Raw genomic sequence first — 27546 nt, 5'->3', positions numbered from 1 at the left:
TTAGTTGATTATTTTAGAGATACAGACCTTATATAGGACTGTTTCCTCACTGTGGGTTTTTCCACTGGTCAGTGATGGGCAGGCCTCATCTTCTAGAAACAACTAGACTGAACTATCCTACTTTCTCATCGGCACTTACCACAAAGGAAACTACAGTTGAAACCCACTGATAGATTGATACAGCCAATGGATAAAGCATTCTAAGACAGGACTCTGAGAATCTGAGCACATCCCCTAGAGGAACCCACACAGTTCTGTTTAATACAGCTCAAGGTTTTACACCACTTACACCAATCTCCACCCAAAGGAAGAGGTGTGTCTAAGAAAAATTTCGTCCTCAGGTTTGCTTTCCATACATTCTCATACACCTCTTTGGGTGCTAACAGCAAACAAAGATTTGCCATGGTCCTTTTTACCCTGCTTTGTCCAGGGACTGGGGAAGGGGAAGGCTGAGATGCAAGGATTTTCCTTAAGGGGCTAAGTTTATTTTATTTTATTTTTTAAGGGGCTAAGTTTAAACATCAGCTTTCGAATGAGACTGAGAGCATTATAGAGCAGAGCTTCTCTTTATCTTCTGTTTCCATTTGTTTATTTCAGTTTTCTCCTTTCTCTCTCAATGAGCTACTGTGTCAGAGTGGGCCCTGTAAGCGTGTGTGGCCCAAGTAATGAAAACTTGAGGAACTGTGTTAAAAACATTCTACCTCCCTGTGTTCCATTCATCCAGTGATTCATTCATTTGTTCAACAAATATTTAAGGAGCCCCAACTACGTACCAGGCACTGTTCTAGGCTTTAGAAATGCATCAGCAAACAAAAAAGACACACTTTTCTGCCCTTGTGTAACTTAACTTCAAGTGGAGAAAGACTGACCGTAAATAACGAACACACAAGCAAGTGTTAAATACGTTAGAATAACTACAGCAAGGAGTGAGAGACTGAGAATGCAGGTGGTGACAGAAAGAAGGTAAGAACTGGCATTCAAAACCACAGTGGTCAGGAAGGCATTGGGAAGATGGCATTTGTGCTCCTTGAAGGAGGTGCCTTCCTCACAGCCGAGTGAGGCTTCTTCCACCCAAGACCTTCTGCAGTCAATGCTTTTCTCAATTTTCCAGGCCTCCAGAGAACACTCTTTCACTATGGAATTTCCTTTCATCAAAAAGACCAATAGCTGGTCCAAACCAAGCTCTTCTTCATCTCTATCCAAGAGATCAGCGTTGCTTTTAAATTTTCTCTGAACTTTCTGCTATAACATCTTCAGAGGAATCCTGAGAATGTATCATTTTCTCCAGTCTCTCAGTTCTTGGCATGACTCTCCTCTTTCCTGTAGTCTGTATTCACATCTGAAGAACCACAGCCAGCCAGAGAATTTAAAAAAAAATCTCTGAATTTCCCAGAAAATTGTAGAAAATGTGTATATAACTAACAGCTTTTGAGCACATACTCTGTTCAGATACCATTTTTAGTGCTTACAAGTAGTAAGACTCACGAGTGACTTAAGTAGCAAGTCCTGGTTTTAGTCATTTTTACAGATAAGGAAATTAAGGCTTCAAGAAGTTAAATAACTTCCCTGCAGTTACAGTGCTAATATACTTAGAGCCAGGTTCTGAACCCAGTGGTTTGCTCGAGAGTCCACGCTCTCTCCAGAAGTCACTGCAGTGTTCATATCTGACTGCTGCCATGTCAAATTCCAACTGTATCCTTTGGCAAGGTTATAAATGCATGACTTGAAGTATCTTAAATCATGCTTTCTGATAAAATGATAAAATACTTGATATTACTTTTCTTCCAGTCCCCATCTCTCCCACATAGAAAGAAAATTTAACAATAAACAATACATTAAGATCCAAACAAACACAGTCTTACAAAAAAGCCCACTTTAAAGATGTAATGAAGGAAGGACAAACAGAGTCATAAGGAAAACAGTAGTTTCCTAGCTTCTAGAGTCCCACAGGTCATCACCACACACACAGAAAGGTACATACTCTTATTTCACTGATGTAATTTCCAACTGAATTAAACTGTTTTTGATGAGCTTTTCCTAAGTTCCAGTCAAGGAATTGTGAGCACTGATATAACCTACATTTTCCCATGTCAATAGCACTAATAATATTAATAGTGATAATCCAAAATTCACTGGGTTTTGCTGCCATCTACTCACAGAGGTCTTCAATCCTCTGAATGAAAGACTTGCTTAAGAAAATGTTTGCTTTTTTATTTTCTTTAACAATGCAATTTTTAAAAAAGCTAATACTTGAGAAGTAAAACCATTGGAGAATAAAGGAAAGCCAAAATTGGAATTTATTTTGGTGATTTCCTTCTGGGAGCAAAACACTATAACTATCTAGAAACCCATGTGTTAAACTCATATTAGTTATGCACACATTGATCTGTGTATCTTCATAACCATTTATATGAGGTACACACTTAGGGTGAGATCAGTGCTCAGAGGGACTGCCCTCGATGGGAGAATGCCTGTTCTCATTGTCTTTAGAGAGTTAGTGGAGCCAAAAACGAGAGGATGATCTGCCCCAAATTCAAGAGGCTCCTGTTTACCCAAGTGGGAATGATCTTGAGATCTTGCTGTTTATCTCAGAAACACTTAGATTCACACACATCTGGAAGGAAATTATATAATTTGCTTCAATTTGCTTTGAACAACAACAATTTCGTCAATCTGCTCTGAGAATTCGACAGACTCAAAGTCAACAGTTGGCTGTGTTGGTGCTCACAAGCTCTTTGGTGAGGGAAACTTGCCACTGTTGTAATAAAAGGAGAGTCAGAAGCTGTAAATCATTAACTCTGAAGAAAGACAGAAACTCCTCGGATTTATCTTGGTTGCAGAGAACCAGATTTACTGAGATATGGCTTACAAGTATGAATATTTTAATTGACAAAAAAAAAAAAAACCTAGTAGGTTTTTCTGTAAAGAAGCATTTGTATCTTGGGTATCCCCTTGGCAAGGTCATGTTCCAAAGAGCCCAAGGGAAGTAGACCCAAGTGAAATGGTTTGGATGAAGGCTGTAGAAGGCAAAGGTAGAGAAGAGAGTTTGAGAGTCAAAGTGATGAAAATGGACTTAAATGGAACAGAGTGGAGGAGGTGGAATGAGGTAAAGCTTCTGCTTTGAGGAAAGTGAGTATCAAGGCAGGGAAGTCAAAGCAGGTTTACATGTGTTCTCTCTGCCCTGATGGTTTATATCTGTTAGGTAGTTAGAGTAGGAAACAGGAGTCCAGAATGGTGGTGGCTAAAAGACAAGAAAGGGAAAAGCCCTTGAAAATAGAACAAAAGAAGGTCCGAGGACCTCAGGTAGAACAAACAGCACTCCTGGCTAGCCCAATTTACGTAGGGCAGGCCCAGGGGGAGGAAAAAACATATAAAAAGAGGAGCCAAAGGGCCAGGGATCTCTCTGTCCCACGTGCGTGCACTCTCATCTCTCTCCCGTGCGCTGACGCGTTCCCCCACTCTCTTTTCTCGTCTTTGGGTCGGCATGCCCTCACGCCTTGAGGATGGATTTTCCTGATATTTTTAAAATAAAATAGAGCTGTAACACGGAGCTGTAACACTGGTTTGTCTAAGAGCTGTAACACGGTGTGTTCGAGACCTGAGAGCTATAACAACGGTCTGTCCAAGAGCTATGACAACGGTCTGTCCAAGAGTTATGACAAGCCGAGGGCTCTAACAGCCGTCGCTTCAAATTTTTGTTGAGACGAGACAGAACCGAGGAGAATACACTCGCCTGACATGTCCATGTGCTCTCCAAAATCCCAGGAGAGGAACACAGAAGTAGCTGTGAACCCAGGAAAACTCTGAACCCAGTTCCCTAGCCTCATTATGGCTTTTAGCATTTTCCGCCTCATCTGGAAAAGCCTGACCCAATTTGAATTCCACTGAAACTGATTTCCCTTAACCTGACACCTAGGTGTGTACCCTCAAGTATTCAAAATCTTAAGGAATCTAAACAATGCTCTCAATGAAGTAAGTCAACTTTCCCAGCTTCACATTTTAGTTCTACCACATTCCTCAAATTCCATTCTGCTGATTGTTCATATCCAGAACTATGCTCCCTGCTGTGCTTATGTTAATGCTTGGATGGTCCCTGTAATCAGCCTGTGTTTCCCCTGGCAGCAAAGGATGGGATGAATCTCAGAGCTGGAAAAGACCTTGAAAGATAGCTGGTTCTTTTCCCAGCCCTGTTCAGTTACGTTCAGTTCAGTCGCTCAGTCCTGTCCAACTCTTTGAGGACTCTCAGCCCTGTTACCAGACAAGTTAACACCCAGCCCAGTCTGGGCAGATGTGTGTTTCAAATGAAAGACAGAAAATGAAGCCAGTTAAACTGTTGCCCCAAGTACTTGGCTCACTGACATCTGATGTCTGACAGCATTTCACTTATACTGCTGCTTCTTCCTGTTCCCTACTTTCCATCAGACCACCAAAGTAATACTCTCCCAACAAAGGACTTGAAATCGCAAGTCACCAAGTCCTGTTTTCACATTCTTTCTTCCTTCCTGAACCTGGAATGGTTGGCTCAGGACATCAGCCTCCTTACAACTCTTCTAATAACCCTGAAGGACAAGGTAAAAAATCAAGTCCTGCTTGCTTGAGGTTGAAAATTCCTTTTTTGACAAGTTGATTTTTAACTTAGATATGGTTACAAGCAGCTATACATTAAGAGCAGTGTATAGCTATAGTATCCTGTAGTTTCAAATCAGCTTTATGAATCTTAGCAGCAGGGATAAAGTGATTTCAAACTAAAATCCAGATTCTCAGATCCTCCTCTTTGCATTTCAATTTTCATCATTTGTGTTTTTTTACCCCTGCTTTTTTTTGTTTTCATATGTACACAAAATGGAAATAGATGCCCTTGCATTTATGGCCTGTGACACCATAAATGGACAAAAAATTCTTATTGATGGCCTAACATATTTAAATAAGGTTCTTCATGTGTAAATTCGAGTCAATATATCTGAATGCTATGTGAGAAGGATAGAAACTGTTTTATTTATGAGATTCATTTAAACCAGAATAGTGCTTTGTTTTCTTAATTGATTAATATTGAGTAGAAATTAATTAACTTGACATTAATCAACAGAACCTTTCATTCAGAGGCCAACTCCTCTTTAAATGAATATAAAATTCTAGTTTTGTAAAATCTGCAGCAAGACTTCTGCTTGAGACTTAAGCACAGATTAGGAATTCTATTAAACAGTGTTTGTTGACAGGCTAATTGTTTAGGGTGGCGGTCCCCAAACATTTTGGCACCAGGGACTGGTTTCCATGAAAAATTGTCTTCAGGGGGATAGTTTCAGGATGATTCAAGGGCATCACATTTATTGTGCACTTTATTTCTATTATTATTACATCAACTCCCCTTCAGATCATGAGGTATCAGACCCCAGAGGTTGGGGATCCCTGGTTTGGGGAATAAGTTTTGTCCTTCCAATTTCCATGAAAATGACTTGAGATTAAGAACCAAGTTTCCATAATGTTTTAGTTTCCATTTTTCTTCATTCTCTTTAACTTGTTCTCAGTACCAGAACTGAATAGAAGTTTATCCATTGGCATTAAAAAAATATCACCCTCTCTATTTGTTGTTCCTTTGCTAAGTCGTGTTTGACTCTTTGCAACCCCACAGACTGTAGCACACCAGACTCCTCTGTCTTCCCCTAACTCCCACAGTTTGCTCAAATTCATGTCCACTGGGTCAGTGATGCTATCTAACCATCTCATCCTCTGCCACCCCCTTCTCCTTTTGCTTTTAGTCTTTCCCAGCATCAGAGTCTTTTCCAATGAGTCAACTCTTTGCATCAGGCGGCCAGAGTATTGGAGCTTCAGTTTCAGCAACAGTCTTTCCAATGAATATTCAGGATTGACTGGTTTGATCTTGTAATCCAGGGACTCTCAAGAGTCTTCTCCAGCACCACATTTCTGCTCTGTGACAACCTAGAGAAGTGGGATGGGGTGGGAGGTGGAAAGGAGATTCATGAGGGAGGGGAAAAATGTATATATATGGCTGATTCATGTTGATGTATGGCAGAAACCAACACATTGTAAAGCAATTATCCTCTAATTTAAAAATAAAAAAATTATATAGGACTGACTTTAGATAAGTTTGTCAAAAGAAAATAAAGTTGTCAAAAGAGCTGTATTTTCTTTCCTTACCACAAGAAGAACAATCAAAAACTTCTTTATACTGAAAAACAAAAAACAAAAAACAAAAACCACAAATAAATGAAAAATACTGACATGTGGAGTGTATGTAGGGTGAATAATGTAAGTGGTGGGCCACCGTGTGATTAAATTTGGTAGTACAGATTCAGGTAACTTAAATGGAACAAAAAGTTACAGTGTTCACACATCTGCTGCCACACCTACCTCATCAACCATGGCTGTCTCTAGGCTACCTTTGTTCTAGCATCAGGAGTCTGGACGCCACCCGAGAGAATTACCCAACCCTATGGATTAAGGCCACCATGATGCTGAAGGAGGAAACAGAACAGGCTCTGTCTTGAAAGCAGGACTCCATCTTGGGCCGGACTGTGGACTCTGAGCTATATGCCCAGCATTTGGAAACAACACACAGACTGGAAAACCAGGCCCCCAGGAGGAGAGCCCCAGGGCTCTCCATCACTTAAAAGAATATTATCTATATAACCGAATAGAATCATACATGCTATTATGCTTATTGGTGTATGACCACAGGCCTATTGATAATTGTCCACTCTTAACTACCTAGGCTTAAGGCATATGAATCCAGTTAACTTTGATTGTGAAGAAGGAATTCATAGGGCCTGGACTCCATCTCAGGCCTGTCTGTGCTGATCGTGCTCGGCCACCTCTCCAGTGGACTCTGAACTCTCTGCTTAGTGCCTGTGGGAACGATAATGGAAGGATAAGACCCCCTCCAGACAGGGGAATCTTGAAGATCACATCCAGGTTACTCATCACCTAAGAGAAAACAGACACTAATCACCCCTGCCTCCGGACACTATCTATCAGAATGTAAGCACAGGCTTATCGGTTATTAACTATTTGAAATGTAACTGCGGGCTTATTGATTATTGACTGTTTGGACACGTACACATGGGGTATAAAAGATTTTCACAAATGCTGGACGGGGTCCTTGGCTAAGAGGAGACTCTGCCTTGGGCCCGCCGGCGTAATAAACTGCACTCCGCTATCTGCATTGTCCTTCTGAGTGAGTCTGTTTCCCAGAAAGCGTGGCTATAACAATTGTATCTTTCTTTTTCCTTTGTTCAGCCTAGTTTCAGGGAATTTGGGGAGGTGGGTTTGGGCAAGTGTGCTTAGGGTATATAAGGTTTTCACAAAAACTGGTCAGGGTCCTTGGCTAAGAGGAGACTCTGCCTTGGGCCCGCCTGTGTAATAAACTGCACTCCAATCTGCATTGTCCTTCTAAGTGAGTTTGTTTCCCAGAACGCATGGCTACAACAATGTTATTTACAAAATCAGTGGGAGAATTAATATCAAATATTGACTCTCTTATTTGTCCTTGATCTGACTGTGTCACTATCTCAAAGCTTCATCTCTCTCCAGCTCATCTAAGCAGATGCTTTCACTACTTGGTTCTCTGATAAATTTGAAGCAAGCGTGCATGAAATATTTGAACTTCCTGTCTATCTACTACATACTTGTCTACATTCATACTTTTTCTCTTCCCCATCTTTTCATTTGTAGAGCAAAATAGATTGCTCTCTCTCAGGCTCAAAGCAAACACACTCCTCTGTACTTTGGACCCTATCTCCTCCTGTCTCTTAGAGGACCAGCTCCATTAATTAGTGTTTCTGCCTTTCATCTTCAGTCTGCTCTCTTCACTGGCTCCTTCTCTGCAGTGTGTATCCATGCTTATATAGAACTTCTCCCCTCTGTGTACCTCATGATTAATTTCCTTCTCAGCTACTTATTTACTGGCCATTAAAACCTCAATTTAATATAATCTAACTCCTACCCCAACAAATCCACTGAAACAGCTCTTGTTAAGCACATCAGTATCCAGTTACACCCCTTAATGAATCACAGCCTTGTCATGGCAAAGGGCCTTGCATAATTCAATGAAGCTATGAGCCTTGCTATGCAGGGCTACCCAAGACAGACAGATCATAGTGGAGAGTTCTGACAAAATGTGGTCCACTGGAGGAGAGAAAGGCAAACCACTCAGGGATTTTTGCCATGAGAACCCCATGAACCGTATGAAAAGGCAAAAAGATATGACACCAGAAGTTGAGCACCCCAGGTTGAAAGGTGTCTAATATGTTACTCGGGGAGATCAGAGGGCAGTTACTAAAAGCTCCAGAAAAAATAAAGCAGCTGGGCCAAAGCAGAAATGTCACTCAGTTGTGAGCATGTCTGGTAATGAAAGTCCAATTTTGTAAAGAACAATATTGCATAGGAACTTGGAATGTTAAGTCCATGAATCAAGGAAAATTGGACATTGTTAAGCAGGAGATGGCAAGAGTGAACTTTGATATCTTAGGAATCGGTGAATCAAAATGGATGGGGATGGGCAAATTTAATTCAGATGACCATTATATCTACTGCTGTGGGCAAGAACCCCTTAGAAGAAATGTTATAGCCCTCATAGTGAACAATAGTCCTAAGTAGAGTACTTGGGTGCAATTTCAAAAATGATAGAATGATCTCGGTTTGTTTCCAAGGCAAACCATTCATCATCCCAGTATTCTAAGTCTATGCCCCGACCATTGGTGCCGAAAAGGCTGAAGCTGACTGGTTCTATGAAGACTTAAAAAAGCTTTTAGAACTAACACCAAAAAAAAAAAAAAAAAAAGATATCCTTTTCATCATAGGGGATTGGAAACAAAAGTAGGAAGTTAAGAGTTACCTGGAGTAACAGGTAAGGTGGCCTTGGAGTACAAGATGAAGCAAGGCAAAGGCTAACAGGATTTTGTCAAGAGAACACACTGATCACAGCAAACACCCTTTTCCAACAACGTAAGAGACATATGAACATCACCAAATAGTCAACACCGAAATCAGATTGATTACATTCTTTGCAGCCAAAGACGGAGAAGCTGTATACAATCAGCAAAAACAAGACTTGGAGCTGACTGTGGCTCAGATCATCAGGTCCTTATTGCAAAATTCAGGCTTAAATTGAAGAAAGTAGGGAAAACCACTAGGCCATTAAGGTGTGAACTAAATCAAATCCTGTATGGTTTATACAGTGGAAGTGATAAATAGATCCAAAGAATTAGTTCTGGTAGACAGAGTGCCTGAAGAAGTGTGGACAGAGGTTCATAACATTGTACAGGAGTCAGTGACCAAAATCATCCCAAAGAAAAAGATGCAAGAAGGCAAAGTGTTTGTCTGAGGAGGTTTTACAAATAGCTGAAGAAAGAATAGAAGTGAAAAGCAAGGTAAAAAGGGAAAGATTTCAGAGTTCCAGAGAATAGCAAGGAGAGATAAGAAAGCCTTTTTCAGTGAACAATGTAAAGAGATAGAGAAAAACAATAGAATGGGAAAGACTACAGATCTCTTCAAGAAAATTAGAGCCATCTAGGTAACATTTCATGCAAGGACGGGCACAATAAAGAAGAGAGAAATGGTAAGGACCTGACCAAGCAGAAGAGATTGAGAAGAGGTGGCAAGAATACACAGAAGAACTATACAAGAATTATCTTCATAGCCCAGATAACCATGATGGTGTGATCACTCACCTAGAGCCAGACATCCTGGAGTGTGAAGTCAAGTGGGCCTTAGGAAGCATTACTACAAGCAAAGCTAGGGGAGGTGATGGAATTCCAGTTGAGCTTTTTCAAATCCTAAATGATGATGATGTGAAAGTGCTGCACTCAATATGCCAGCAAATCTGGAAAACTCAGCAGTGGCCACAGGACTGGAAAAGGTCAATTTTTATTCTAATCCTGAAGAAGAGCAGTGCCAAAGGATGTTCAAGTTATCATACAACTGCATTAATTTCACATGCTAGCAAGATTATGCTCAAAATCCTTCAAGCTAGGCTTCAGCAGTACATGAACCACGTACAAGCTGGATTTAGAAAAGGCAGAGGAACCCCAGATCAAAGTGCCAACATTCATTGGATCATAGAGAAAGCAAGGGAATTACAGAAAAACATCTACTTCTGCTTCAGTGACTATGCTAAAGACTTTGACTGTGTGGAGAACAACAAATTGTGGGAAATTCTTAGAGAGGGGAATACCAGACAACCTCACCTGTCTCCCGAGAAACCTGGATGCAGGTCAAGATGCAACAATTAGAACCAGATATGGAACAATACACTGGTTCAAAACTGGGAAAGGAGTATGACAAGGCTGTATATCATGACCCTGTTTATTTAACTTCTATGCAGAGTACATCATATGAAATGCCAGGCTGGATGAATCACAAGCTAGAGTCAAGAATGCTGGGAGAAATATCAACAACCTCAGATATGCAGATGATACCACCCTAATGGTAGAAAGTGAAGATGAACTAGAGAGTCTCTTGATGGGGGTGGAAGAGGTGAGTGAAAAATCTGGCTTAAAACTCAGCATTCAAAAAACTAAGATTATGGCATCCGGTCCCATCACTTCATGGCAAATAGATGGGTAAACAATGGCAACAGTGATTGATAGATTTTATTTTCTTGGGCTCCAAAATCACCACAGATGGTGACTGCAGCCAAGAAATTAAAAGACACTTGCTCCTTGGAAGAAAAGCTATGACAAACCTAGACTGCACATTAAAAAGCCAAGATATCACTTTGGTAACAAAGGTCCATATAGTCTAAGCTATGATTTTTCCAGTAATCATGTACAGATAGGAAAGTTGGACCTCAAAGAAGGCTGAGTGCCAAAGAATTGATGCTTTTGGATTATGGGGCTAGAGAAGACTCCCAAGAGTCCCTTGGATTTCAAGGAGATCAAACCAGTCAATCCTAAAGGAAATCAGTCCTGAATATTCTTTGGAAGTGCTGCTGCTGAAGCTGAAGCTCCAATACTTTGGCCACCTGTTGCAAAGAGTTGACTCATTGGAAAAGACCCTGATGCTGAGAAAGATTGAAGGCAAAAGGAGAATAGGGTGGCAGATGATGAAATGGTTAGATAGCATCATCAACTCAATGGACATGAATTTGAGCAAACTCTGGGGGATAGTGAAGGACAGGGCAGCCTGGAGTGCTGCAGCCCATGTGGTTCTAAAGAGTTGGACATGAATGAGTGACTGAACAACAACAAATTCAATTACAATGGACTCTTCAGTGACCTTAGCCTAGTAGAACTTTGACTCTTAATGACTGCTTCCTTTAAAATGCTCTACCCCTGGATTTGTGCAGTAAAATATTCTGTTGATTTTCCTGTTTCTTCAGTCTCAGTGTTAACTTTTTTGCCCACAGATTTCAAAAGTTGGTGGTTTCATGCCACTTTTCTCATTCTACATTTTACTCTGAATGATCTCATCTACTTTCACAGTTTTAGCTGTTACAAAGAAGCTGATGTAGCTGACATAGGTTTTTTTTTTTTTTTTTTCCCCCTTCCTTCTTTAGTGAAGCACAGTTTGGGCTAGCAGTGCTGAAGTGTCGCCTGGAGTCTCTTTTTGGGTGCCAAGCTGTATATCAGACAGTTTCCTATTTTGGAGAAAGGAGTAATGCCACTTTTTTTTTTAATTGACAGTTTTTAAAGGAATTCAGCCTCATGGGATGCCAAGTTCTGGGCAGAAGATAAGGCAACTTGTCTAAACTTCCTGAGGATCTTTCCAAGTGAGAGTGAGATTAAATCCCAATACCTATTCCTGAGATTTTGAGGTAGGAAGATCTACCGGGTAAAGCAGAATCATCTCCCAGCCAGACCTTGTGGCAAAGAAGGGTGACAAGACCTCTAAAGAACTGCCATGACCGTAAAGAGAGAAGATGCTATGAACTAGCCCTCACACTGCATCAGAAGAGAGAAAGGGACAAGGCAGTTTTTTGTCCCTTAAGTAGCCACTATGGAAACTCCAGCCTGTGACCCAAATCATTCTCTTTTTCTCACAGAGCTCTTATATCCTGTAGGATTTTGTCTTGGATTAAAATTTCCAATCATCTGTATATTTTATCCCACTCTCAATTTCATTGTCATGGATTTATGCCAATCCCTCATCATCTCTTTCCTGGAAAATTATAATGCAGTTGACCCTTGATCAACATGGATTTGAAGTAAGTGGGTCTGCTTATTTGCAGATTTTTTTTTCAATAGTAAATACTAGTACTACATGGATCCCCTGTTGGTTGAATCTGTGCATGTGGAACTGTAGATAAGAGGAACCTCAGGTAAGAAGGAACCACAGACATGAAGACTGATTATAAGACATACTCAGATTTAGATTGTGTGGAAGGCTGGCTTCTATAAGGGTCAACTGTAGTCTCTTTACTGGGTTTCTACCTCAAAGTCTTACCCATGTATCAGAGCCATCTGCCTAAACATGCAAATATAATCATATCACTTGTCTGCTTAAGATCATGTGATATCATTCCACCATCCACAGGCCAAATAAACTGCAAACTCCTTAATGTGCCCCCAAGTGGACTTCATTTTCTGAACCCTGTGTGTCTTTTTAACCTCAATTTTCTCACTCATGGTGCAGGAAAACCAAATTCTTTGTAGTTATCCCTCATCCCATGCTATTTCTTGCTTTCCATCCCTTTGCTCCTGGTGTTTACCAAGTCTAGAATGCTCTGTGTGCGAGTGCTAAGTCACGTCAGTTGTGTCCAACTCTTTGCCACCCCAGGGATTGTAGCCCACCGGCCTCCTCTGTCATGGTATTTCCCAGGCAAGAATACTAGAGTGGGTTGCCATTCCCTTCTCCAGTGGTTCTTCCTGACCTAGGGATCCAACCCGAGTCTCTTAAGTCTCCTGCACTGGCAGGCAGGTTCTTTACCACTAGTGCCACCTGGGAAGCCCCAGAATGCTCTACATCTTTTATTTTGCTCTTAATTGGCTGTTAAGACTCAGCTTGGGAATCACCAAATCTAACTTCCTGACCTGTATTCTATGTAACTGGTTCATTTATCTTCATAGTTATTATCAACACCCCCTTCTCCTTAATCAGTCATTATTCAGTACTTTGTAGGAATTCTCAGTGTCATAGCTTGGAAGTCCCATCCTGATAGTTATCACAGATATTAAGGCAAAACAAGTGGTAACACATTATTGGGAAGATTCTGAAAGGACGCTTACAGAAATACCTTAGGAACCCTGAAGAAAAGCGGGTCTTAGCTTTATTTTTTCCAAGTTTTACTCATTTTCTATTATTATTCATTTCTCCCTGACAAGATATGTATTCTCTGATAATTATTATTTTCTGCAGATTTTTCACATGGTATTAAAGGGACCTAGTTATGTGTTTAAGAGGTATTTTCCTTTGTGAGTTTTGTATTTCTAGTTCCCAAAGTAACTACGGAATGCTTCACATGATGGGTGGGCCCACATAGTGTTAGTCACTAAAAGCAGAAGTTTTAGAATTCAATTAACAGACTCTCCCTCAGATACTCATTCTGCCACATACTGTGTAACTCTGGAACTTAATCTCTCTGAAATTTAATTTCCCATCTCTAAAATGAAAAAAGTAATAATAATATCAACCACATAGGGTTATTGTAAGGACTAAGTGAACTAAAATGTATAAAGCACACATTTATTATAAAACATATAAACCTCAATAAAGGTTAAACTTACAATGCTCTTTGAAGGATGAAGAGAATTGAGACAGTTTGGAGGAACTGCAAGTAAGGAGAAAGCTAAGCCTGCAAAAAGAGAATATATTTTCCTTGGAGTGAACCTGATGATTTACCTTTCACTGCAATGAAGCAGGAGTGACTTTGGGTGACAGTGGCATGAATAGCTGATAACAGATCCCCCCTCCCTCAGAATATTGCTGCAGTTTATGTCAAAGAGTGTTTTGCCTGTGTTTTCCTCTAGGAGTTTTTAGTATCCAGTCTTATATGTCTGCAATCCATTAGGTCTTCAATCCATTTTGAGTTTATTTCTGTATATGATGTTAGAGAATGTTCTAATTTCATGTTTTACATGTAGCTATTCAGCTTCTCTTTTCATTCTTTTATGTAACAGCTGTCTAGTTTTCCCAGCATGACTTTTCTCCATTACATATTCTTGCTTTCTTTATCAGAGATTAATTGACCATAAGTTTGTGGGTTTATTTCTGGTCTTCTATTGTGTTCCATTGATCTATGTGTCTGTCTTCGGTGTTTTCATACAAATTTTTAATATATTTTATGTTTAATACACTTTTTTATAATAGGGAAAAATTATAAATTGTAACAGGGACAAGAATAGAATAGAGCAACATAATGTGGAATAGCCATATATTCCATATGTAGTATTGCGTAGCACTTTAAATGAATGAATAAGAGCTGTGCATATTAACGTAAATAAATATAAAGTTACAAAGCAAGTTATAAAGGATGCATTCAACATGACACCATTTATGTAACATTAAAACCATATAAAATATTGCTATATATTAATTTTTTTTAGATTCTGACTCTTCTACTTATGTGTGTGTATGCTAAGTCGCTTCAGTCTTGTCTGACTCTGTGACCCTATGGACTGTAGCCCACCAGGTTCCTCTGTCCATGGGATTCTCCAGGCAAGAACACTGGAGTGGGTTGCCATTTTCTTCTCCAGGGGATCTTCCTGACCCAGGGATTGAATCTGTGTCTCTTACATCTCCTGCATTGGTAGACATGTTCTTTTCCACTAGTCTTGGGCAAATTACTAAACTTTTCTGAATTTCAATTTCCTCATCAATAAAATGGAAATCACAGTGATACTTATCCTATAGGATGGAGAGATCATACGACTAAACACATAGAAAGTGCTTAGAATAATGTTGGACACATCGTAAACAATATTTGTGTTAGTTACTATTATTACTATTGCTGATATATAGAAAAATTTCTACAGAAATAACTCTCATCAACCTATCTCCATTGTAGTGGCCTGCACAAAAGATTTCACTTCTATAAATAATATTTTATTTCTCAAAAATTTGAACCTACCATAATGAAATCTCAGCAGGGGATACATGGATATTGCAGTGACATATCCTCCCAGCAGTCTATGCTAACACTTGTGACACCCTCTAATGTTGCTAAAGACAGAGACCAACTCCCAGACTTGCCTGTTTTCTGGGGACATGCCCTGAGATGACTTATATCCCCCTTCTTACTTTCTAGGAAAATGAGAAGCAATTATTTATGTTTGGCTTATCAGTGAATAAAGAACCAGGGTCTATTTTGAGTGACAGATTTCCAGTTTACTGGAATTAATCTAAACTGGAAAAAAAGTAAGATTCATATGTTAATTATAGGAATGATAGGGATATAGATTACCCTATTATTAAAAGAACATTCTATTATTAAAAGCAATCTATAGATTCAATGCAATCCCTATCAAGCTACCAACGGTATTTTTCACAGAACTAGACCAAAGAATTTCACAATTTGTATGGAAATACAAAAAACCTCGAATAGCCAAAGCAATCTTGAGAAAGAAGAATGGAACTGGAGCAATCAACCTGCCTGACTTAAGACTATACTACAAAGCCACAGTCATCAAGACAGTATGGTACTGGCACAAAGACAGAAATATAGATCAATGGAACAGAATAGAAAGCCCAGAGATAAATCCATGAACCTATGGACACCTTATCTTCGACAAAGGAGGCAAGGATATACAATGGAAAAAAGACAACCTCTTTAACAAGTGGTGCTGGGAAAACTGGTCAGCCACTTGTAAAAGAATGAAACTAGAACACTTCTAACACCATACACAAAAATAAACTCAAAATGGATTAAAGATCTAAATGTAAGCCCAGAAACTATAAAACTCCTAGAGGAGAACATAGGCAAAACACTCTCCGACATGAATCACAGCAGGATCCTCTATGACCCACCTCCCAGAATACTGGAAATAAAAGCAAAACTAAACAAATGGGACCTAATGAAACTTAAAAGCTTTTGCACAACAAAGGAAACTATAAGCAAGGTGAAAAGACAGCCCTCAGAGTGGGAGAAAACTATAGCAAATGAAGCAACAGACAAAGGATTAATCTCAAAAATATACAAGCAACTCCTGAAGCTCAATTCCAGAAAAATAAATGACCCAATCAAAAAATGGGCCAAAGATCTAAACAGACATTTCTCCAAAGAAGACATACAGATGGCTAACAAACACATGAAAAGATGCTCAACATCACTCATTATCAGAGAAATGCAAATCAAAACCACAGTGAGGTAGATACCATTACACGCCAGTCAGGATGGCTGCTATCCAAAAGTCTACAAGCAATAAATGCTGGAGAGGGTGTGGAGAAAAGGGAACCCTCTTACACTGTTGGTGGGAATGCAAACTAGTACAGCCACTATGGAGAACAGTGTGGAGATTTCTTAAAAAACTGGAAATAGAACTGCCATATGACCCAGCAATCCCACTGCTGGGCATACACACCGAGGAGACTAGAATTGAAAGAGACATGTTAAAAAAAAAAAAAAAGAAAAAGAAAAGAAAGAGACGCGTGTACCCAAATGTTCATCGCAGCACTGTTTACAATAGCCAGGACATGGAAGCAACCTAAATGCCCATCAGCAGAGGAATGGATAAGGAAGCTGTGGTACATATACACAACGGAATATTACTCAGCCATTAAAAAGAATTCATTTGAATCAGTTCTAATGAGATGGATGAAACTAGAGCCCATCATACAGAGTGAAGTAAGCCAGAAAGATAAAGACCAATACAGTATACTGATGTATATATACGAAATTAAAAGAGATGGTATCGATAACCCTATATGCAAAACAGAAAAAGAGACACAGATGTACAGAACAGACTTTGGGACTCTGTGGGAGAAGGCGAGGGTGGGATGTTCTGAGAGAACAGCATTGAAACAAGTATACTATCCAGGGTGAAACAGATCACCAGCCCAGGTTGGATGCATGAGACAAGTGCTCAGGGCTGGTGCACTGGGAAAACCCAGAGGGATGGTATGGGGAGGGAGGTGGGAGGGGGGGATCAGGATGGGGAACACATGTAAATCCATGGCTGATTCATGTCAATGTATGGCAAAAACCACTACAATATTGTAAAGTAATTAGCCTCCAACTAATAAAAATAAATGAGAAAAAAAAAAACAAAAACATTCTCTAAACTCCATCTCTGGGTCTCATTCCCTGGGACAGATGTTGAACTCATGGTGATGGATAAGACTATTCAGAAGTGGATGTTGCGAGATGGCAAATTGACAGAGAACTGCTATCCTAAATTGGGACTATATCTGAGGAAGTCTATAGTTCTCTTGCTATATGAGAATCCTTTTGGTTAAGAGTATCAGTGCTCCTCTTGGTTGGGCTTGAAACATTGGGTTTTGGAAATCCTTTAGAGAAAAGGTGAACTCATAATTTGATGGGAGGGGTTTGGTCAAATACTAATATTTGAACTGAACCCCTCACCTGCCAAGTTATTAACTGATTCCCCATTCTCCTCAGGGCTGTATAGAACCTGCCTCGTGTGTAGAAGAGAATCTTGGGACTAAAGAGATCAAGGCCCTGGGGAATAGGCCAAAAGCTTGGGAAGCAGGAGGTTCACCAGAAAAAGACTCCTCACAAGTGTGAGTGCCTGCTCTGAGCCCAGCTTACCCTTCAGTCCTGATCAGTGACCAACTGACCCAGCCACCATGAGAGGACGACCACTGTCAGCAGACATAGGCTTGGTTGGCAGACGGCTCAGCCTCATGACCATTCCAAAGCCCTTTCCAAGGGGCCCACAGATATCTTGTTGTCAGAATCCTAGGGAAGGACCTGGATCATGGTGGAGAGACAGGGAGTCCGGGCACAACTTGGAGCAGCTTCCTACACAGTTTCCCCACCCACACTAGCGTCACTCTTCTTTAGATGGCATGATTCACTTCCACTCCTTCCTAGAGTAAAAGTTATAAAAGCAAAAATAAACAAATGAGAATAATTAAATTTAAAAGCAGCTGTGGTTATTTCTAGTTCTAGGCCTTATGAAACTGGAAGCTTCCACTTGTTATCTTGTAGGATTCTGAGTTCTGGAACTCAGCCACTATGCAATTCATAAAGCCTCCAAAGTGCAAGGGACTAGAGATCTCCAGCCCTCTGTCCCCTTGAGTTCCCAGCCAACAACTGGCCAGGCATGTGAGTATGCCACCTTAAAAGTGGATCCTCCAGCCCCTCAGCTGATGCCACATAGAACAGAGACAGGTCTTCCCCACCAAGCCCTGCCCGAACTGCAGTTCATGAGTTATGTGAGTGATTGTTGTTTGAAGTCACTGGATTTGTCATAGTTTGTTACACATCTAAGTTTCCTCTCCCTCTAATTTTTTTCCATGAGTCTATACACTTTTTAAAGGCTAATTTTCTGATTTTAAGATGAGAGCCAATTCTTGTTAGTAGTACATACATCATGCCTGATTTCTCCAAAAGATTCCTCATTATAGTAAGAGCCTTCTGTGGGTCTTTCAAACTAGACAAGTGACTTAACACTGAATAAGACATTTCTTTCTTTTTAAGGTGGATTCAGCATGAGGTTACATGTGTACCTGGAATTTGTTGAATGAAAACAATACATCTCAGGCTCATTATGCTTTCATTAAATAAGTTGAGTTCTCTCTGAACTAAGTAACATTTTTACTTTATACTTTGTCTAATGCTTAGAAACTCCCAAAGTTCTTTTTTTGTAGTATGTCTCTAGGAAATAGAGAAGACACAAATATCCACCTCAACTAGAGAGAAACAGGACTTGAATGGAAGGGCAGTTGGCACATTTAAAAGGGAAGAATGGTTATTCTCCTTCTCTGCTTTTACCTACCTCTTCCAACAAATTCACATTTCCTTTACTTCCATCCCTCAATAAGACAATGAGGAAAAGTAAACAAAAGATGAGAGGAGAGGGGAAAGGATATCCCAGAGGGCTTATGTACATTTTTACAGCACTTTAAATTTTCTGAAATGTACGCTTCCTGTGAAGTAGATAGTAGAACCCTCATTTGGGGGCCTGTGAAAATTAGTGAATTGCCTGGTATCACGCACTTTGTGACAGCATACCTCATGGAATCTGAGTACACCTAGGGATTATTTCATTGATCCTAATATCATGCCTTTACAGTGGGGAGGATGACCAAGACCAGCTACCACTAGGGCCCTGAGGAAGATGTCCAAGTATGCAGAGACTGACCTTCCCAAGTCAACACTCAGCCTGCCTTCTTGGAAGTTCCTCATCTCATCCACCGATGTTTCCTCTACCATCTCCCCCTGAGACCACACTTCCATCTTCTGCCTTAATCCTTCCAGGGTTTAGGAATGTGGTTTAAAGAGGAGCTCAGAGACTTCCCAGACTCTTTCATGGAGAGAGGCAATAGGGTGAGGGAAACAGGACCAGTGCCTGGCCATGAAACACAGTGTATCTTCTTTATATTCATTTGTTTTGTTGCTTAATGGAAGAGTGGAGAGCTGATCACTCGGAGGTATAGAACTTCCCTTTACCTCTCATCTGCTCTCAAACCTTCATGATACAAGAAGAACAAAGAGAAAGCTGCTTAACACATGACCATGCCCTCGTCCATACTGCCTTTTCCTTTTATTCACACCAGAAAAGTAGAATATTTCCCTGTTAAAAAGAAAAAGAAATAAAGGGAACATAGCTCCCTTTTGGAATGTCCGAGCCAAAGTCAGTGTGGAGGCATGGAGGCCAGCAGTTTCAGATTCTGCTAGGCGGTTCCCTTACGCTCTGTGCAAGGGAGGCTACACAGACTTTTCTGCTTAAGTTTAAAAAGCTCTGTAGACAGTTTCTGCCACTTCGACCAGTTTCTGCTTTCACACTTTGATATATCATGTCTTTGTATAAGATTTTCTTGATAAAAGGCTATCACCACTTTTTAAAAAGCATGAAACACCACCTATCTGCTCCGATCACCTTCTTCTGCAGGGGGCAAAAGTTGTTTTGTTTTACTGACTTTAAAATGTTGACTCTAAAAATTTAGTTGCTTTTTCTATAGCTAAACAAAGTTCTTAATGTTTCTTTGGCAATGGAATGTAATGGAATTTAATGACTGCATTAAAAAAAAAATTACCTTTGCTCAGAAATTCTCTACCATCCAGCACCCTAATTATTTGACTAAATAAATGGATTGCCCAGGAACCTTGATGCAACAGAAGCAGAGTCAGAACAGAGGCCTCTTAAGCTCCTTTTCAGTGCCTTGCAGTCCTCCCCCTCTCTAACACTTCATGTTGTGTGATTTATTTGCCAAGAGGAAGTGGGGACGGGTTGCTAGGATAACAGAAGCTGACTGACCTTGAACTTCACCCGCCTACTGAGTAAGCCAACTCAGTGGCTTCACCACCTCTGTCATCACTTCTGCTTTACAGCAGGCTCCCTGTGAGGAGAAAGCACATGACTCCCTATGGACTGTGCTCCACGCAGCGCCACGTGGGCCACACTGAGACCCCTTGGCCAGCATCCAGCAGCCTGCAGGCCTCCAGAAAGTAGACTCACCATGGTGGGAACATCTTCCTTCAAGCCCATCACATCTCCCAAACTTTGAGACAACATATCCCTAAGATGTCAACAAGGGTATTACTTTAAAAATGTGAATGGGCAGAAATATATGCAAAGGCCTTGACTTTGATATCACTTCCAAGTGAGATCTCCCTGCCTTCCCAACCCTAAATGACTCTGAAATGATTTAATGCTCTTATCTGTTTTGATCAGGTTGGCCCTTTTTATTTACAGTCTTCTGGTTTTTGTTTTGTGGTTGTGCCCTAGAACCACAGAATGGAAAGTTCCTTGAAAGCTGGGATCAGATTATATGAACCTGAGGTTTCCAAACCTCAAAATAGGACCTATACATAAAAAATAGGCACATAAAGCTTAGACAGCGTATTAGAATCAGAGATTGTCCTGGAAAATGTAGCATTGTAGCAATTGGTAAATATACATAGCAGGATACTGTATGTTTAATAGGCTCCTAAATCCCCAAGGAAGAAAAAAATCAGACCCAGTCTGCACAGACTCCATGACCTAGAGACATAATATGCTGGCCAAGTATATATATAATGATGAGTTCATTGTTAAGAAGCAGAATAATATGATTTTGCAGTTAATGGAATGATGACATCCTTTGCAATGCAATCCAAAAAAAGACATTGTAGAACACTGTGATAAGGACTAGGCATCCTGAGGAATGCTGACTCATGGAGAACATTCAATAGTTCAAACTAAATCTGAAACACAGTCCCAGACAGAGTGGAGTAGGGCCAAATGTGCAGCCAGAGTGAAGAAGTTGTTTGTTGTTTGGAAAAGGGCTTTGAAATGGAGCAAAGTTTCTGGACAACCATTTAAAATCACCTGGTCAAAGTGCTGAGAGCAAGAAAACAGCACTGGCTGCAGTTTTGAGTGATTTGAAGAAGGTTTCTGCTCAAGGCAAGCAGAGGTGGAAATTCGTAGGTTTTAACTTGGGTCTTCTGTTAGCCAAATTTGTCTGTTTTGTCATTTGACAGTAATGGTGACACTGACCTCAGTTGTTAAGGGGAGAAACTCATAATTCCCCTATTTCAGAGTGGGTTAAGGAAAATGGCAATGTTCCACATTCCTGGTGGAACAGCAGTGTCTGACGGCATTTTAACCCTCCCCGCCCCCGCCTTCAACCTATAACTAGATGGATGGACAGAGAACTTGCGATGGAATATCTAAGAAGTACCAGAGCAATCTATTTGACTACTGAAACATCAAGATGAAGCTTCCTGGGTGGCTCAGTGGTAAAGAATTCACCTGCCAATGCAGGAGACACAGGTTCAATCCTTGATCTGGAAGGATCTCACAAGCCTCGAAGCAACTAGACCTGTCCAAGTGCCACAACTATTGAGCCTGTGCTCTAGAGCCCGGGAGCTGCAATTGCTGAGCCTACGTGCTGCAACTCCTGAAGTCTTGGCATCCCAGGGCCTGTGCTCCGCACAAGAAAAGCCACTGCAGTAAGCCCACACATAGCAACTGGAGAGTAGCTCCTGCTCGCAGCAACTAGAGAAAGACCATGCACAGTAACAAAGACCCAGAACAGCCAAAAATAAATAAATAAAATTAAATTACAAAGGAAAAAATGACCAAGCTGTGTTTCATGGAGGCTTGAACCAGAAAATCGGTGAAAAAGTAGTTTGATCTAGACCTACTTCTTGCACTCTTTTTTCTTTCTCCTTAAGAATGTTTTACAAAGGTAGTGTTGTAAGTGCGAACTGAATAGTACAAAGAGTATTTATTTGCTCTAGAGAGTTCAAGGGAGCAGAGATCACAGTGGGCCAGAGCAACTGGGGAAATAGTGACTAGAACTTGGACTTGTAGGATGGGTGGGATTCAGATTAAGTGGAAGTAGAGAGAGAGGAGGGGCTTGGTGGGTAGAGGGAGATACCGAGTACAAAGCAAGCAGAAAACACAAGGCCACCATGACTTGTTGCTTTAACAGATGAAAAAATTGAGGCTTAGATACACTAAGGAACTTGGCCAGTGATATTCAGCTCCTGAATTACTGTATAGGGAACTAAGGTAAAGCTGTGCTATGCTGTGCTTAGTTGCTCAGTCATGTCCGACTCTTTGCGACCCCATGGACTGTAGCCCACCAGGCTTCCCTGTCCTTAGGGATTCTCCAGACAAGAATACTGGAGTGGGTTGCCTTGCCCTCCTCCAGAGGATCTTTCCAACCCAGAGATCGAACACAGGTCTCCTGCATTGCAGGTGGATTCTTTACCATCTGAGCCACCAGGGAAGCCCGTAAAGCTACTTAATACCAAAGTCCACATTCCTTCCTCCAGACTCCAGGTTCACAAAGCTGATAGACACATAAACAACATAATACATGTTTTTGAATTGAAGGTCATCTCAATACTTCTCATTTTCATTTAGTTATACTTGTCCTGACATGACAAAAAAAGGAAACAGCATTACTTTTGTAGAGAAATGCTTGTTTTGTGAATAACTCAATAACTCATATGGTGAGTTAACTCACATTAACTCAACACATTAACTCATATGGTATGGAGAGTCTTCCAAGAGGAATAATGGGAAAATAATGTGGTCCAAAGCACAAACTGGTGGTTTTCTGAGGGTGAAGTGAAGACAAAATAGAAAGAGAGGGACAGAGAGAGAACAGAAGCTTCCAGATAGGAAAAGGAGTACATCAAGGCTATATATTGTCACCCTGCTTATTTGTATGCAGAGTACATCATGAGAAATGCTGGGCTGGAGGAAGCACAAGCTGGAATCAAGACTGCCAGGAGAAATATCTATAACCTCAAATATGCAGATGACACCACATTTCTAGCAGAAAGTGAATAAGAACTAAAGAGCCTCTTGATGAAAGTGAAAGAGGAAAGTGAAAAAGTTGGCTTAAAGCTCAACATTCAGAAAATTAAGATCATGGCATCCAGTCCCATCATTTCATGGCAAATAGATGGAGAAACAGTGGAAACAGTGGCGGACTTAATTTTTTTGTGCTCAAAAGTCACTGCAGATGCTGACTACAGCCATGAAATTAAAAGATGCTTACTCCTTGGAAGAAAAGCTATGACCAACCTAGACAGCATATTTATTAGCAGAGACATTACTTTGCCAACAAAGGTCCATCTACTCAAGGTTATGATTTTTCCAGTAGTCATGTATGGATGTGAGAGTTGGACTATAAAGAAAACTGAGCGCCAGAGAATTGATGCTTTTGAACTGTGGTGTTGGAGAAGACTCTTGAGAGTCCCTTGGACTGAAAGGAGATCCAACCAGTTCATCCTAAAGGAGATCAGTCCTGAATATTCATTGGAAGGACTGATGTTGAAGCTGAAACTCCAATACTTTTGCCACCTGATGCGAAGAGCTGACTCATTGGAAAAGACCCTGATGCTGGGAAAGATTGAGGGCAGGAGGAAAAGGGGTCACCAGAGAATGAGATGGTTGAATGGGATCACCGACTCAATGGACATGAGCTTGGGTAAACTCCGGGAGTTGGTGATGGGTAGGGAGGCCTGGCATGCTGCAGTCCATGAGGTCACAAACAGATGGACATGACTGAGAGACTGAACTGAGCAGAACTGACTGAAAGAAAGGAGAGGTGGAACTGTTTAGCTCAACAAATGAAATTGAGTCCTTTTCATGATATAGATGAAACTAGACTCTGTCATTCAGAGTGAAATCAGCCAGAAAGAGAAAGACAAATATCATATATTAACACATATATGCGAAATCTAGAAACATAGTACAAATGAACCTATTTGCAGAGCAGGAATAGAGATGCAGATCCAGAGAACAGACATGTGGACACAGTGAGGTTAAGGGGAGGGTAGGACAAACTGGGAGAGTAGCACTGACATATCTACACTGAAAGTGAAAGCGCTAGTCACTCAGTCCTGTCAGACTCATTTGTGACCCCATGGACTGTAGCCCTCCAGGATCCTCTGGATTTCCCAGGCAAGAACACTGGACTAGGTAGCGGTTCCCTTCTCCAGGGGATCTTCCTGACCCAGAGACTGAATCCTGGTCTCCTGCATTTCAGGCGGATTCTTTACCATCTGAGCCACCGTATATACACTGTGCTGTGCTTCGTCACTCAGTCGTGTCTGACTCTTTTCAACTCCATGGACCATAGCCTGCCAGGCTCCTCTTTCTATGGGGATTCTCCAGGCGAGAATACTGGAGTGGGTTGCCATGCCCTCCTCCAGGGGATCTTCCCAACCAGGGATCACACCCAGGTCTCCCACACTGCAGACAGGTTCTTTACCTTCTGCGCCATCAGGGAAGCCCGTGTGTAAAATAGATAGTTGATGGGAACCTGCTATAAAGCACAAGAAACTCAGTGAGGTGTTCTGTGACAATCTAGAAGGGTGTGAGGGATGCTCAAGAAGGAGGGAATACATGTAACTGATCTACATTGTTATACAGCAGAAACTAACACAATATTATAAAGCAATTGTACTCCAATAATAAAATTTTTTAAATGTTCTGAATTAAGCTGATAATCTTTTTCTGCTCAGAAATACTTCAGGTTTTTAGAAATAAAAGTTTTTGTCAAAAGCAGTTTAACACTGCTGTTTGTGAGGTATATGTTCCTTTCCAATGTTTCAAATCAGGACAAATAGACCACCCAGAAAGGATTACTATTGACCTTGGAGAGTGCAGGATCTAACTTACTCTCACCATCTGGTCTTCTATCCTTTGTGGAATAAAGTGGTGAATCAGCAAATCAAGCAAGTAGGCAATGTACAGTAGGAAAGATTAACCTTCTCGTTTAAAACTACCATTACAAAGTCTGTGTACCCCTGTCTTCGGCTAGCTTGCTGGGCTGAGCCCCTTGACAACTGACTTCGTAGTTGACTGATTAACTGCTTACTGATCCATGAACTAAAGGGAATTACCAATTCAATTCTCTGCCTGTGCTTACTTAGATAAATAAATAAAAGATACTAGGCAGTTGACAAGGACCAAATATCTTTAGGATAGCTGCCATTGCCTAGGGAAAGGAGTACAAGAAGTTCTAGTGGTGTGTTAGTTGCTCAGTCGTGTCCAACTCTTTGCAACTCCATAGACTGTAGCCCACCAGGCTCCTCTGTCCATGGGATTCTCCAGGCAAGAATACTGGAGTGGGTTGCCATTCCCTTCTCCAGGGGATCTTCCCAACCCAGGATCACAGGTCTCCTGCACTGCAGGCAGATTCTTTATTATCTGAGCCATTAGGCAAGTCCGCTCTCTCTAGTGGTGGCTAGAAGTAGAGTAACTGGCTATTTGACTCTTCCAATACTTTTGAGATAGAGAAGCCCTTGGGCAGTTTCTGTCAGAACCCTGACCACTCTATATTGAAACTGTGTTTAGCTTTGCCATCCTCAATAGGCTGAATCCTTGGAGGCAGTGTCTGTATTTCATCCTTACTTATATTCCCACTTCCTTGTGTGTGTGCCCATCCAATGTTGAGTGAGCAAAATAGGTAGATGGATGGAGACAAATTATCACACTCCTCATGGATAAGCAACTCAAACCTGGCAGTGGAAAGTTTCACATTAACCTAGCAGTGGGAGAAAATTAACTGTGCAAAGAATTAATTTTCATGAGCCATCTCAGGAAAACTGACCAAGGAATGTGTGTTGGCAATCAATGGCTAATCTATTGAGAAACTTGTTTTCAAGGGAGGCAAGTCACAAGTAAGGGTGTCTACAACTTTTTGCTTTTAATTTTAAATAACAGTGCTGCAGAATGCATTGAGCTCTGGGATGGTGATAACACAGAAAAGGCCCAAGGGAATCACCCCAGACATCTGGAGCATCTGCCCTTTGACTAGTTAATTTTTCAAACCATCTGGAGTGCTTTTAAAATACTGTCTCCTGGAACAGTATTCTGAACTTTCTCTTCTCTTTTGTTCTACAAGTGTTCTGTTTCTCTCCCCTCCCTTCTCCCTCCATCCCATTCCTGTGTCCTTATGTCTAAACACCCTTGACCCAACTATCGCCTCTGTCTTCATTGCCTTGGAGGAGGAATGGGACAGGGTAGGAAGCCAAAGTATCCCGAGAGCTAGTTCTTGGCTTTGTTTCTAAAATCCTCAGCTCTTAAAGGGAAACAGATAGTTACGGGTTCATCTAAAATGTCCTGTAGGGACAGGACTGGAGAATAACATTCCCTCTAGTACAATAAAAAGCTTCTCCAGGCTGGGGAGATGCAGGGCAGGAGTCCCCAACCTCTGGGATCTAACGCCTGATGATCTGTGATGGAGCTGATATAATAATAATAATGGAAATAAAGTACACAATAAATGCAATGTGCTTGAAATCATCCTGAAACCATCCCCTCTCTCTGGGTCTGTGAAAAAAATTATCTTCTACGAAACTGGTCCCTGGTGCCAGAAAGGTTAGGGATCGCTGATGTAGAGAAAGAACAAATATGATGAGAATAAATAAGTGGGGTGGTCTTCCCTGGTGGCTCAGCAGTAAAGAATCCGCTTGCCAATGCAGGAGATGCTGGTCCAATTCCTGGGTCGGGAAGATCCCCTAGAGAAGGAAATGACAACTCACTCCAGCATTCTTGTCTGGAAAATCCCATGGACAGAGGATCCTGGTGGGCTGCCATCCATGGAGTCGCAGAGAGTCAGACATGACTGAGTGACTAAACAAGTACAAGTGGGTAGACCCCAGAGAGAGAGGTCTGATACTCTGTCTTCTGGGAAGAGTCCCAGAGAGATGGCAAGACCCCTGACAGATTTAGGGGAGTAGAGAGAATCGACACCTTGCAGGAAAAGAAGCAGAGCCAGAGAACAGGTCTTAAGAAGTGGTGGATCAAGGCAAGAGAACGCTATAGTTCTTAGGACAATCTGTTGGCAGAAACATGATTCACAAGGGGGCCCAGAACATGTGAGGAAATTTGCCAGCCTTTACATAAGAGGAAGTGACAGTTCAACAGACACTTGAATGGACTAAGAACTGAGGACCAGGCTGAATCATGGAATCGCAATAGAAACCTGTGGGACAAATGATGTTTTCTTGCAACTTGA

Source organism: Cervus elaphus, chromosome 14 (assembly GCF_910594005.1).
Source record: "Cervus elaphus chromosome 14, mCerEla1.1, whole genome shotgun sequence".
In the NCBI taxonomy this organism is placed as follows: domain Eukaryota; kingdom Metazoa; phylum Chordata; class Mammalia; order Artiodactyla; family Cervidae; genus Cervus; species Cervus elaphus.
Note: the sequence above shows the minus strand (reverse complement) of the source record.